The following is a 13674-nucleotide window of genomic DNA, read 5'->3' on the forward strand; positions in this document are numbered from 1 at the left end:
TTGATGATTTTGTGTTGGTATGTTCGATCTACCGTGGGTAACGTCCTACGAAAACACTCGCGAATTTAGACGCCTTACTAGGCTTTACTTAAAATTGAACACTCGACCCGGACTTAAATTTCTGCACCAGATGTTTACCGCACGGTAGTTCCTCAGGAAAAGAAAGATCTGAGCTCCGGAAATCGCTCAAGACCCATATGGGAAAGTATGGAAAGTATGGTTGGTGCTGAAGTGTTCATGTACCCATGGTACAACCTGGGAATTGGTTTTGCCGTTTGTAGATCAGCTTTAAAGGTTCAAATATCTCGTCGGAGCTGGTACGTATATACATCCTATTTTATATGTAGAGATAACCAAATCTACAATAAAAAATTAAAAATAGATGTGCAAAGAATTCGCAATGGTTTTTTCTTTCGACTATTAGAGAATACTTGCGACTATAACATATGTAAAATTTAGCCCGGATGTCCGCGGATGTATGTAACTTTTTTGTCCCTAAAGTGAAAAATATAGAGAAAAAATACCTTTTCTTTTTAATAACGGAATGTTAAATATATTGAAAATACTCTAATTGTGAAAGAATTACTATAAAAAAATTTTACTTACCTTCGAGCTTAGAATCCATCAAAAAAATTATATAAAAATGTTCACTTAAAGGAAATATAAAGCTTAATATTCAACATGAATTTTACAAATTAATCAATGCATTTTACGGCCACTCCTGCCTTCTTACTTCAATTACTCAATATATATGAGCAAAAATATCAAAAAAAGCAAAAATCCCGTTATTTTGTTTGTTTTATTTCATTTCTCATTACACTTTTCTTGGAATAAGAACTTTGTTTTTGTCCAGCTAGCTTGTTCTACACGAAACACTGTGCGTCGGCGCCTACTTCTTTAGATGGTGTTGGGTTTATGCTTGTGTACGCGTCTGTTGGCTCGGCGTCTGAATTTGTCACCATAGAATGCATTACTTATTGTCGTCAGAAAGCGCTCGCGCATTTTTTCGAAACTAACAGCACTTTATCCCCGAATGCGATGGATATTTTGTCGTTGTGCTTAGTTGGGTTCAATAGGGTCCTTACGGTAGACCATAGCTTACCCACACCGGCAGAGAGGTTACAATTCTTTAGGTGCTCCTCCCAATTCGCCCGCATGTATTTATTCGCAAGCTGTCTGATGCCTTGGTTAATATCCCTTATTTGGGGCCGCAAGAGTTGTGCTATCTTATAAACCCACGTTTTCTCACTAGAGTTGCGGCATCCGCTGGATTCTTCCAGCGGGAATAAAACGAGTCTACGCGGATTCGATGACCTTGCGGAATGCATGCTAACCTTGATGGGCATCAGTCGGGATTGGGAGGGCAGCGAAGCGATTGTCTGTGAAAGTTTTGTAATCTTTCCATTTTCCCCTTTCCCTTTTTGAAGTTGATGAAAGCGTATAATTTATATATAATGATAATATATATGAAAGAAGTATACTTTTAACAAGTATGAAATTCATTATTTCGCCAAGAGAGGGAAAATGAAAAGATTAAGAAAGTTAATTCAAAAATGACTCCAATGCGCGCAAGGGTTGTAAATATATTTTGTTCTATTCTAAAAAGCAGGTAAAGCCTTTACGGGGTATTTCGTTATTTTGTGAAAATTGTTGCCTGCTCGCAACGCAAAAGCGTCACACTTTTTTTTAGTAACAAATTTAAACATTTGGCGAAAATAAACATCAGCTGACTCTTGTTTACAAATACGCTATCTTGCATCATTAATTGTGGCGCTGTTACTGTCACGCATAAGCTTGTAAACGCATCTATCATTGTGAATCAAACTAAGTGTGATATCTTCTGCATAGACATCAAAATTCCAAAGTGATTGGATCACCTGATTTGTAATTGACTATCGCTGTCTCATTCTGTAACTCTTTCTATCACCCGCTGAAGAAAGCCGGCCCTAGCGCCGCCATATTGAACACCCTGTCAAAACGCTAAAAAGTAGCCATAATGAACATCCTGTGAGGCAGTTGACAGATAAGATATCACACTTAGTTTGATTCACAATGGCATTTATCAGCCCAATTCTGAACATTTATTTTTTGGGAGATTTTTCCATTTTCCCATTCCCACAATCAGGAACACAAATTTTTTGGGAGTTTTTTCCCATTTCCCATTCCCGCTATCACAAACGAACTTCGAAAAAGGGGAAAAGTGTTTTGGGAGAAAAGTAGGCATCACGAACGCAATAAAAATTTTGAATTGATTTCTTCGTTTTGGGAGTTGATTCCCTAAAGATTTTGAAGGGAGAAGACCATTATTTTATTAACAAATTAAATATCATTTACATTTCTAGTAGTAATTTTAAGTAAGAGAATTTGAAACATCACTCGAAAGAGCATCGAATAAGCAGCAAATTAAAGAAAATAAAAAAATGTTAGTTTTTTGTTTAATTGGTAACGTTTTTCAAGACGGTGCACCACCTAATTTTTATCAAAAATTATCAAAGATGGTATCAAAAGACGCGACCTCCGTTTGTAGAATCCGAATGCGAAAATATAAATTTTTATTTCTGTCAAAAGATATAAGCAAAAAATCGGTTCAAATGGTTCATGTGGTTGTTGTTTTTTGCCAGAGTTTTTTTAAATCGCTGCCGAAGGCCTCCAACGCAGAAAGGTTTTCTATGCAAAACAAACTATGGATCGGGCCCCATATTTTGGACCCTCTCGGGGTCATTTTACGGTTTTTTGTAAATAACTTTCGACAGAAATAAAAGTTTTGATTTCCGCTTTCGGATTCTTAAAACAGAGGTCCAGACGCTTGTTTTAATATCACCTTTGACAATTTTTCATAAAAATCAGTTGGTGCACCGTCTTGTAAAATGTTGTCGTTTAATTTTTCAATTTACTTAAATAAAAAGCCTTTTTGTGTGTTCAAGGTCGAAAAAATCCACAAATAAACAACAACTAAAAGTACTCGTTTATTTAATGGAGGGTAGGCCGGATATAGCCCGAAATTGCAACAAAGGCGGCAAGGAAGAAGTAGCTCGCGTTTGGAAACAGGCAGAAATTGAATTCAATGCCGCAGGGCCACCAATGAAAACAATAAGTGATTGGAAAAAGGTTAATATTAGAGTATAAAAAATGTATTTAACAATTTCTTTATAAATAAAATGCTTTATCTTCCTTTTAGGTTTGGATCGACCAAAAAAAATATGTGCGACAGAAAGCAGCGGCAAATGCTAAAGCGAGCAAAGCAACAGGTGGTGGTCCAAACAGTCAGCAAGCCTTCTAGGATATAGATATATAGCCTCATATCCCTGAAGGACGATGCGGAAGGAGTCGAGGCGAAAAAAATAGGGCTCCCGTCGACAAAAAAAAATTGCTGAAGACGAGTCCGAATTTCCAATTGAGTATTTGGAAGTCCTGACTGATGACAACTTAGAGTTGCATCCAGCCCACCAACCACCCCTCCACGGGCAACTCGTGAGCTACCGGAGCCCTCAAATGTGGCAAAAAGAAAGAGGAAGCCCACTAGATCTGCTGCAGATGCTCTCGAAGCGGAGCTAGGAGTTTAAAAAGAGCTTCTGGAAAATATTTCGCTAGCTGTCAACAGTATTGTCGAGCACAACGAAGTTGAAAAAGGACATTTTGAGGCGATGGAGAGCCTTAAAATGTAGGAAATTGAGGAAATACGGCGGCACAATGCAGTTTTGGAAGAGCTGTTACGACTGAAGATGTGATTTGTGTCGACGGACTTCTTTTGATTTTTTTCATTCATGGGCTCTCTATCACCTTAAAACGTCCTTTTAAACATCGCTATACTTAGATAAAATATTTTCCAGAAGCTCTTTTTGCCTTATCTAGTTGTAAGGGAATTTTTTGCAAGAAAAAGCATTTTTTATCTAGTCTTAAGAATGAAAAAATGGAAAGTGATGTAGAAATCAGAGCTGAACTATTGCTTTGATATTCTACATCACACTTTTCTATGACAGCAATTTAATTATGCTGTGAATTATTTGTTGTGTTCTTTTTCTTTTTGCTAATATAATAGAATGTATATGTATGTATATCTCACCCTATTTCAAAATTCTTTTCAAAAACGCCCCACCTCAAAATTTGGTTCAAACCCTATCTCAGAATTTTATCGAAGAACACCCTAATTGAGAATTTGTTTCGAAAAGCCCCCGAGTATAAATTCAATATATCTTGACATTCTCAGACAGGACGAATTCATTTAAAAAACGCCCTATCTCATGTCAAAATATATTCAACCCAATTCTGAATATTCCCATGGGAGTTCATCTCCCACAAATTTGTTTCTCCCAAAAATAAATTCTCCCAATTATAAACTCCCTGGGAGAAGATTTTTCCCAAAAGTTTTGGGAAGAAGAATTCGAAGTTCGAATCAGCTGTTTCGGGTAAATTTGACATTTAGATTTTATTTACCGCGAGAAAGAGTTAATTTATCTAAAATTATAAAATCATCAATTTACCTACAAATAAATTATTACAATTCTCGTCTTGTCGACTGCGCGTACCCGCAATAACGTAATACACTTGTAATATATTTTTTACGGTTCCTATCTTTTCTAGACCCAAACTCGTAAAATTTTAAAAATTTTTTTGTGCGCGGCATTTTCCAAACAATACTGTGTTCCGGAATATATTCCTTTTTTGCTAAATGCAGTGCGGGGTGATCAGTTGTGGAAGTGGTTTTTGTTGTTGTTTTAGCGATGCTTCGCCCCATCAAAGTCCAAGGGGCAAGAGGATAGTATTTTGGCAGGCTTGGTGACTATACCGGGGACGCGTAGCATGTAATCGGCCGGCCAATTGCTTTGTAAGTGGTAATGAGCGTTTACTCCAAGTGCTTCCGGAAAGAGATTTGAGGATTTTATTACGGCTCTGTATTTTAGGAACAATTGCAGTTGCATGCTCCATATGCCATAGATCATGGTGGGCATTGAAATCGCCGGAAGTTCTATACGACAGCATGACACTGCTAAAAAATCACCCTGGGCTCCACCATGCCAAGTCCGGGTGTGTGGTATAACCGTGGCTACCGCCACGGTGACGCACAATTTTTTTTGTGGGTACTAACACAACAACAACCTCATGAAAATCGCCAACTTCAACTGCAAATATCTCCGGACAGAGATAACATTTTTCTTTTGCGCCTTCGGATTATTGTTCTCGAGATTAATACGCGTCTTTTGACACTTCTTTAGATTTTTTTTGACGCGTATTAGCAGTCGACCCCTCAACTAGACGTTTACATTTTTTTTGTGGGTACTCAACATTGCAACAACCACAAGAAAATCGCCAAATTCAAGTACAAATATCTTCGAACAGAGATAAAATTTTTATTTTCCGGCTTCGGTTTATTAATACTGATGTCAAGACGCGTCGTTTGACACCTCTCTCGATATCCCCGAATGCGATGGATATTTTGTCGTTGTGCTTAGTTGGGTTCAATAGGGTCCTTACGGTAGACCATAGCTTACCCACACCGGCAGAGAGGTTACAATTCTTTAGGTGCTCCTCCCAATTCGCCCGCATGTATTTATTCGCAAGCTGTCTGATGCCTTGGTTAATATCCCTTATTTGGGGCCGCCAGAGTTGTGCTATCTTATAAACCCACGTTTTCTCACTAGAGTTGAGGCATCCGCTGGATTCTTCCAGCGGGAATAAAACGAGTCTACGCGGATTCGATGACCTTGCGGAATGCATGCTAACCTTGATGGGCATCAGTCGGGATTGGGAGGGCAGCGAAGCGATTGTCTGTGAAAGTTTTGTAATCTTTCCATTTTCCCCTTTCCCTTTTTGAAGTTGATGAAAGCGTATAATTTATATATAATGATAATATATATGAAAGAAGTATACTTTTAACAAGTATGAAATTCATTATTTCGCCAAGAGAGGGAAAATGAAAAGATTAAGAAAGTTAATTCAAAAATTACTCCAATGCGCGCAAGGGTTGTAAATATATTTTGTTCTATTCTAAAAAGCAGGTAAAGCCTTTACGGGGTATTTCGTTATTTTGTGAAAATTGTTGCCTGCTCGCAACGCAAAAGCGTCACACTTTTTTTTAGTAACAAATTTAAACATTTGGCGAAAATAAACATCAGCTGACTCTTGTTTACAAATACGCTATCTTGCATCATTAATTGTGGCGCTGTTACTGTCACGCATAAGCTTGTAAACGCATCTATCATTGTGAATCAAACTAAGTGTGATATCTTCTGCATAGACATCAAAATTCCAAAGTGATTGGATCACCTGATTTGTAATTGACTATCGCTGTCTCATTCTGTAACTCTTTCTATCACCCGCTGAAGAAAGCCGGCCCTAGCGCCGCCATATTGAACACCCTGTCAAAACGCTAAAAAGTAGCCATAATGAACATCCTGTGAGGCAGTTGACAGATAAGATATCACACTTAGTTTGATTCACAATGGCATTTATCAGCCCAATTCTGAACATTTATTTTTTGGGAGATTTTTCCATTTTCCCATTCCCACAATCAGGAACACAAATTTTTTGGGAGTTTTTTCCCATTTCCCATTCCCGCTATCACAAACGAACTTCGAAAAAGGGGAAAAGTGTTTTGGGAGAAAAGTAGGTATCACGAACGCAATAAAAATTTTGAATTGATTTCTTCGTTTTGGGAGTTGATTCCCTAAAGATTTTGAAGGGAGAAGACCATTATTTTATTAACAAATTAAATATCATTTACATTTCTAGTAGTAATTTTAAGTAAGAGAATTTGAAACATCACTCGAAAGAGCATCGAATAAGCAGCAAATTAAAGAAAATAAAAAAATGTTAGTTTTTTGTTTAATTGGTAACGTTTTTCAAGACGGTGCACCACCTAATTTTTATCAAAAATTATCAAAGATGGTATCAAAAGACGCGACCTCCGTTTGTAGAATCCGAATGCGAAAATATAAATTTTTATTTCTGTCAAAAGATATAAGCAAAAAATCGGTTCAAATGGTTCATGTGGTTGTTGTTTTTTGCCAGAGTTTTTTTAAATCGCGGCCGAAGGCCTCCAACGCAGAAAGGTGTTCTATGCAAAACAAACTATGGATCGGGCCCCATATTTTGGACCCTCTCGGGGTCATTTTACGGTTTTTTGTAAATAACTTTCGACAGAAATAAAAGTTTTGATTTCCGCTTTCGGATTCTTAAAACAGAGGTCCAGACGCTTGTTTTAATATCACCTTTGACAATTTTTCATAAAAATCAGTTGGTGCACCGTCTTGTAAAATGTTGTCGTTTAATTTTTCAATTTACTTAAATAAAAAGCCTTTTTGTGTGTTCAAGGTCGAAAAAATCCACAAATAAACAACAACTAAAAGTACTCGTTTATTTAATGGAGGGTAGGCCGGATATAGCCCGAAATTGCAACAAAGGCGGCAAGGAAGAAGTAGCTCGCGTCTGGAAACAGGCAGAAATTGAATTCAATGCCGCAGGGCCACCAATGAAAACAATAAGTGATTGGAAAAAGGTTAATATTAGAGTATAAAAAATGTATTTAACAATTTCTTTATAAATAAAATGCTTTATCTTCCTTTTAGGTTTGGATCGACCAAAAAAAATATGTGCGACAGAAAGCAGCGGAAAATGCTAAAGCGAGCAAAGCAACAGGTGGTGGTCCAAACAGTCAGCAAGCCTTCTAGGATATAGATATATAGCCTCATATCCCTGAAGGACGATGCGGAAGGAGTCGAGGCGAAAAAAATAGGGCTCCCGTCGACAAAAAAAAATTGCTGAAGACGAGTCCGAATTTCCAATTGAGTATTTGGAAGTCCTGACTGATGACAACTTAGAGTTGCATCCAGCCCACCAACCACCCCTCCACGGGCAACTCGTGAGCTACCGGAGCCCTCAAATGTGGCAAAAAGAAGCCACTAGATCTGCTGCAGATGCTCTCGAAGCGGAGCTAGGAGTTTAAAAAGAGCTTCTGGAAAATATTTCGCTAGCTGTCAACAGTATTGTCGAGCACAACGAAGTTGAAAAAGGACATTTTGAGGCGATGGAGAGCCTTAAAATGTAGGAAATTGAGGAAATACGGCGGCACAATGCAGTTTTGGAAGAGCTGTTACGACTGAAGATGTGATTTGTGTCGACGGACTTCTTTTGATTTTTTTCATTCATGGGCTCTCTATCACCTTAAAACGTCCTTTTAAACATCGCTATACTTAGCTAAAATATTTTCCAGAAGCTCTTTTTGCCTTATCTAGTTGTAAGGGAATTTTTTGCAAGAAAAAGCATTTTTTATCTAGTCTTAAGAATGAAAAAATGGAAAGTGATGTAGAAATCAGAGCTGAACTATTGCTTTGATATTCTACATCACACTTTTCTATGACAGCAATTTAATTATGCTGTGAATTATTTGTTGTGTTCTTTTTCTTTTTGCTAATATAATAGAATGTATATGTATGTATATCTCACCCTATTTCAAAATTCTTTTCAAAAACGCCCCACCTCAAAATTTGGTTCAAACCCTATCTCAGAATTTTATCGAAGAACACCCTAATTGAGAATTTGTTTCGAAAAGCCCCCGAGTAAAAATTCAGCTGTTCCGAGTATAAATTCAATATATCTTGACATTCTCAGACAGGACGAATTCATTTAAAAAACGCCCTATCTCATGTCAAAATATATTCAACCCAATTCTGAATATTCCCATGGGAGTTCATCTCCCACAAATTTGTTTCTCCCAAAAATAAATTCTCCCAATTATAAACTCCCTGGGAGAAGATTTTTCCCAAAAGTTTTGGGAAGAAGAATTCGAAGTTCGAATCAGCTGTTTCGGGTAAATTTGACATTTAGTTTTTATTTACCGCGAGAAAGAGTTAATTTATCTAAAATTATAAAATCATCAATTTACCTACAAATAAATTATTACAATTCTCGTCTTGTCGACTGCGCGTACCCGCAATAACGTAATACACTTGTAATATATTTTTTACGGTTCCTATCTTTTCTAGACCCAAACTCGTAAAATTTTAAAAATTTTTTTGTGCGCGGCATTTTCCAAACAAAACTGTGTTCCGGAATATATTCCTTTTTTGCTAAATGCAGTGCGGGGTGATCAGTTGTGGAAGTGGTTTTTGTTGTTGTTTTAGCGATGCTTCGCCCCATCAAAGTCCAAGGGGCAAGAGGATAGTATTTTGGCAGGCTTGGTGACTATATCGGGGACGCGTAGCATGTAATCGGCCGGCCAATTGCTTTGTAAGTGGTAATGAGCGTTTACTCCAAGTGCTTCCGGAAAGAGATTTGAGGATTTTATTACGGCTCTGTATTTTAGGAACAATTGCAGTTGCATGCTCCATATGCCATAGATCATGGTGGGCATTGAAATCGCCGGAAGTTCTATACGACAGCATGACACTGCTAAAAAATCACCCTGGGCTCCACCATGCCAAGTCCGGGTGTGTGGTATAACCGTGGCTACCGCCACGGTGACGCACAATTTTTTTTTTGTGGGTACTAACACAACAACAACCTCATGAAAATCGCCAACTTCAACTGCAAATATCTCCGGACAGAGATAACATTTTTCTTTTGCGCCTTCGGATTATTGTTCTCGAGATTAATACGCATCTTTTGACACTTCTTTCGATATTTTTTGACGCGTATTAGCAGTCGACTCCTCAACTAGACGTTTACATTTTTTTTGTGGGTACTCAACATTGCAACAACCACAAGAAAATCGCCAAATTCAAGTACAAATATCTTCGAACAGAGAAAAAATTTTTATTTTCCGGCTTCGGTTTATTAATACTGATGTCAAGACTCGTCGTTTGACACCTCTCTCGATATTTTTGGACGCTTATTAGCTGATCCGTACTGAGCTGATCCGGATATAAACAGATCCTGCAAGCTGTCAGATTACTTTAGGGTTTCAAGCTGAAGAATAAGCCGTAAACAAAACAGTAGAAACACTGGAAGAGAATAGCTTAAATTGCAGACGTGTCAACTTTTATATTGACAGCCAAGCAACAATAATCTCGCATAGCATAGCATCTAAATGCGTGTTAGAGTGTAAGCATTCCCTGGAGGGAATCGGGACAGGGAGAAGCATACATCTATATTAGGGCTGTAGAGTGTCGAAGATTGTAGGTCCTACAACCTGGTCAATAATATTAATTCTCTAATACCACAAAAATATTTCTTTTCATTTTTTCATTAGGAGACGCTGGATACCCATTAGAACCGTGGTTGATGACACCTCATAATTCGCCAGCGAAAGGCTCAAATCAAATGAAATGTCGAAACATTATTGAACGTACGAATGGTGTGCTGAAAAACCGCTGGAGGTGTATCCTTAGTGCACGAGAGCTTCACTATTCGCCGAAGAAAGCTAAGCAAATAGTGAACGTTTGCTGTGCTTTACATAATGTATGTATACATTATAAGTCGAATCATGATGTGTCTGAGTGTGAGGTTTTAGATCCTTCGGACGCGGATCCAATTTCAACAATTTCATCGCAATACACGACTTTGGCGCAAGCAACAAGAGCAAATATAGGAAATAGTCTATAACTATTTAATTCAACAATGATGTGGTAAGGTGTTTTAACTCAACAGTAATATACTCACTGATAAATAATTCTTTTTTTATATTATAGAGTTTCGGCACCTGGATTGATAGTATTGGAGACCAAACATTTATCAAAATTGATGAATCGCCCATTACAACGCACATGTTGCCGAAAGTCAATGTAGTGGCGAAAAAGAAAACCATATGTTAGTATTAAAATCGGGAGAAAAATAAAATGATATTAATATTTCACTCTCCTTCAAATAGTACTCATTCCCACAATACCACTAACATTTCACATCATCATCAATTTGGCGATCAACAACACCAACAGCAACGGCGACGGCGACGGCAACGTGGACGTGAACAGGCTAAAAGTCCTGGCGAACCGCATTGCTGGACCAACGTCAGACTGCGGATCATGCGGCCAGGCTTCAGTCACCACTGAGGATCAAGTTGTCTCCACTTTTATACCATCGAAAAAAGCTAATAATGGCACTGATATAAATTCAGCTCAAATACCATCTATAGTATGTCGCCTGATTACACAAGAATCAAAACAACCAAGTGTAGCGGTCGACGTGGATTCAGTACAAGATGTACTACTCCACAATTGCAAAATTAAAACCGTTATGTAAAATTAGATACTGAAATGTCAATCTTTTTTTTTTTTTTTTAATTCATGGATATATAGAGCACAAAACAAATTCGATCATATATATAGATATTTCAGTAATTTTTACTAAATAATACTAAAATATAATAAACAAATAATTCACAGGAACAAATTTTTTTTAAAAATAGTGGTTTATAAAATATTTCAAAATTCTTTTCAAAAACGCCCCATCTCAAAATTTGGAATTTGTTTCAAAAAGCCCCTCAGTATAAATTCAATCAGCCCAATTCTGAACATTTATTTTTTGGGAGATTTTTCCCTTTTCCCATTCCCACAATCACGAACACAAATTTTTTGGGAGTTTTTTCCCATTTCCCATTCCCGCTATCACAAACGAACTTCGAAAAAGGGGAAAAGTGTTTTGGGAGAAAAGTAGGCATCACGAACGCAATAAAAATTTTGAATTGATTTCTTCGTTTTGGGAGTTGATTCCCTAAAGATTTTGAAGGGAGAAGACCATTATTTTATTAACAAATTAAATATCATTTACATTTCTAGTAGTAATTTTAAGTAAGAGAATTTGAAACATCACTCGAAAGAGCATCGAATAAGCAGCAAATTAACGAAAATAAAAAAATGTTAGTTTTTTGTTTAATTGGTAACGTTTTTCAAGACGGTGCACCACCTAATTTTTATCAAAAATTATCAAAGATGGTATCAAAAGACGCGACCTCCGTTTGTAGAATCCGAATGCGAAAATATAAATTTTTATTTCTGTCAAAAGATATAAGCAAAAAATCGGTTCAAATGGTTCATGTGGTTGTTGTTTTTTGCCAGAGTTTTTTTAAATCGCGGCCGAAGGCCTCCAACGCAGAAAGGTGTTCTATGCAAAACAAACTATGGATCGGGCCCCATATTTTGGACCCTCTTGGGGTCATTTTACGGTTTTTTGTAAATAACTTTCGACAGAAATAAAAATTTTGATTTCCGCTTTCGGATTCTTAAAACAGAGGCCGAGACGCTTGTTTTGATATCACCTTTGACAATTTTTCATAAAAATCAGTTGGTGCACCGTCTTGTAAAACGTTGTCGTTTAATTTTTCAATTTACTTAAATAAAAAGCCTTTTTGTGTGTTCAAGGTCGAAAAAATCCACAAATAAACAACAACTAAAAGTACTCGTTACTTTAATGGAGGGTAGGCCGGATATAGCCCGAAATTGCAACAAAGGCGGCAAGGAAGAAGTAGCTCGCGTCTGGAAACAGGCAGAAATTGAATTCAATGCCGCAGGGCCACCAATGAAAACAATAAGCGATTGGAAAAAGGTTAATATTAGAGTATAAAAAATGTATTTAACAATTTCTTTATAAATAAAATGCTTTATCTTCCTTTTAGGTTTGGATCGACCAAAAAAAATATGTGCGACAGAAAGCAGCGGCAAATGCTAAAGCGAGCAAAGCAACAGGTAGTGGTCCAAACATTCAGCAAGCCTTCTCGGATATAGATATATACCTATATATAGCGTCATATCCCTGAAGGACGATGTGGAAGGAGTCGAGGCGAAAAAAATAGGGCTCCCCTCGACAAAAAAAAATTGCTGAAGACGAGTCCGAATTTCCAATTGAGTATTTGGAAGTCCTGACTGATGACAACTTAGAGTTGCATCCAGCCCACCAACCACCCCTCCACGGGCAACTCGTGAGCTACCGGAGCCCTCAAATGCGGCAAAAAGAAAGAGGAAGCCCACTAGATCTGCTGCAGATGCTCTCGAAGCGGAGCTTGGAGTTTAAAAAGAGCTTCTGGAAAATATTTCGCTAGCTGTCAACAGTATTGTCGAGCACAACGAAGTTGAAAAAGGACATTTTGAGACGATGGAGAGCCTTAAAATGTAGGAAATTGAGGAAATACGGCGGCACAATGCAGTTTTAGAAGAGCTGTTACGACTGAAGATGTGATTGGTGTCGACGGACTTCTTTTGATTTTTTTCATTTATGGGCTCTCTATCACCTTAAAACGTCCTTTTAAACATCGCTATACTTAGCTAAAATATTTTCCAGAAGCTCTTTTTGCCTTATCTAGTTGTAAGGGAATTTTTTGCAAGAAAAAGCATTTTTTATCTAGTCTTAAGAATGAAAAAATGGAAAGTGATGTAGAAATCAGAGCTGAACTATTGCTTTGATATTCTACATCACACTTTTCTATGACTGAGCAATTTAATTATGCTGTGAATTATTTGTTGTGTTCTTTTTCTTTTTGCTAATATAATATAATGTATATGTATGTATATCTCACCCTATTTCAAAATTCTTTTCAAAAACGCCCCACCTCAAAATTTGGTTCAAACCCTATCTCAGAATTTTATCGAAGAACACCCTAATTGAGAATTTGTTTCGAAAAGCCCCCGAGTATAAATTCAATATATCTTGACATTCTCAGACAGGACGAATTCATTTAAAAAACGCCCTATCTCATTTCAAAATATGTTGAATTTATACTGAGGGGCATTTTGAAATTCCAAATTT

Source organism: Eurosta solidaginis, chromosome 2, assembly GCF_040869045.1.
Source record: "Eurosta solidaginis isolate ZX-2024a chromosome 2, ASM4086904v1, whole genome shotgun sequence".
NCBI classification, from domain to species: domain Eukaryota; kingdom Metazoa; phylum Arthropoda; class Insecta; order Diptera; family Tephritidae; genus Eurosta; species Eurosta solidaginis.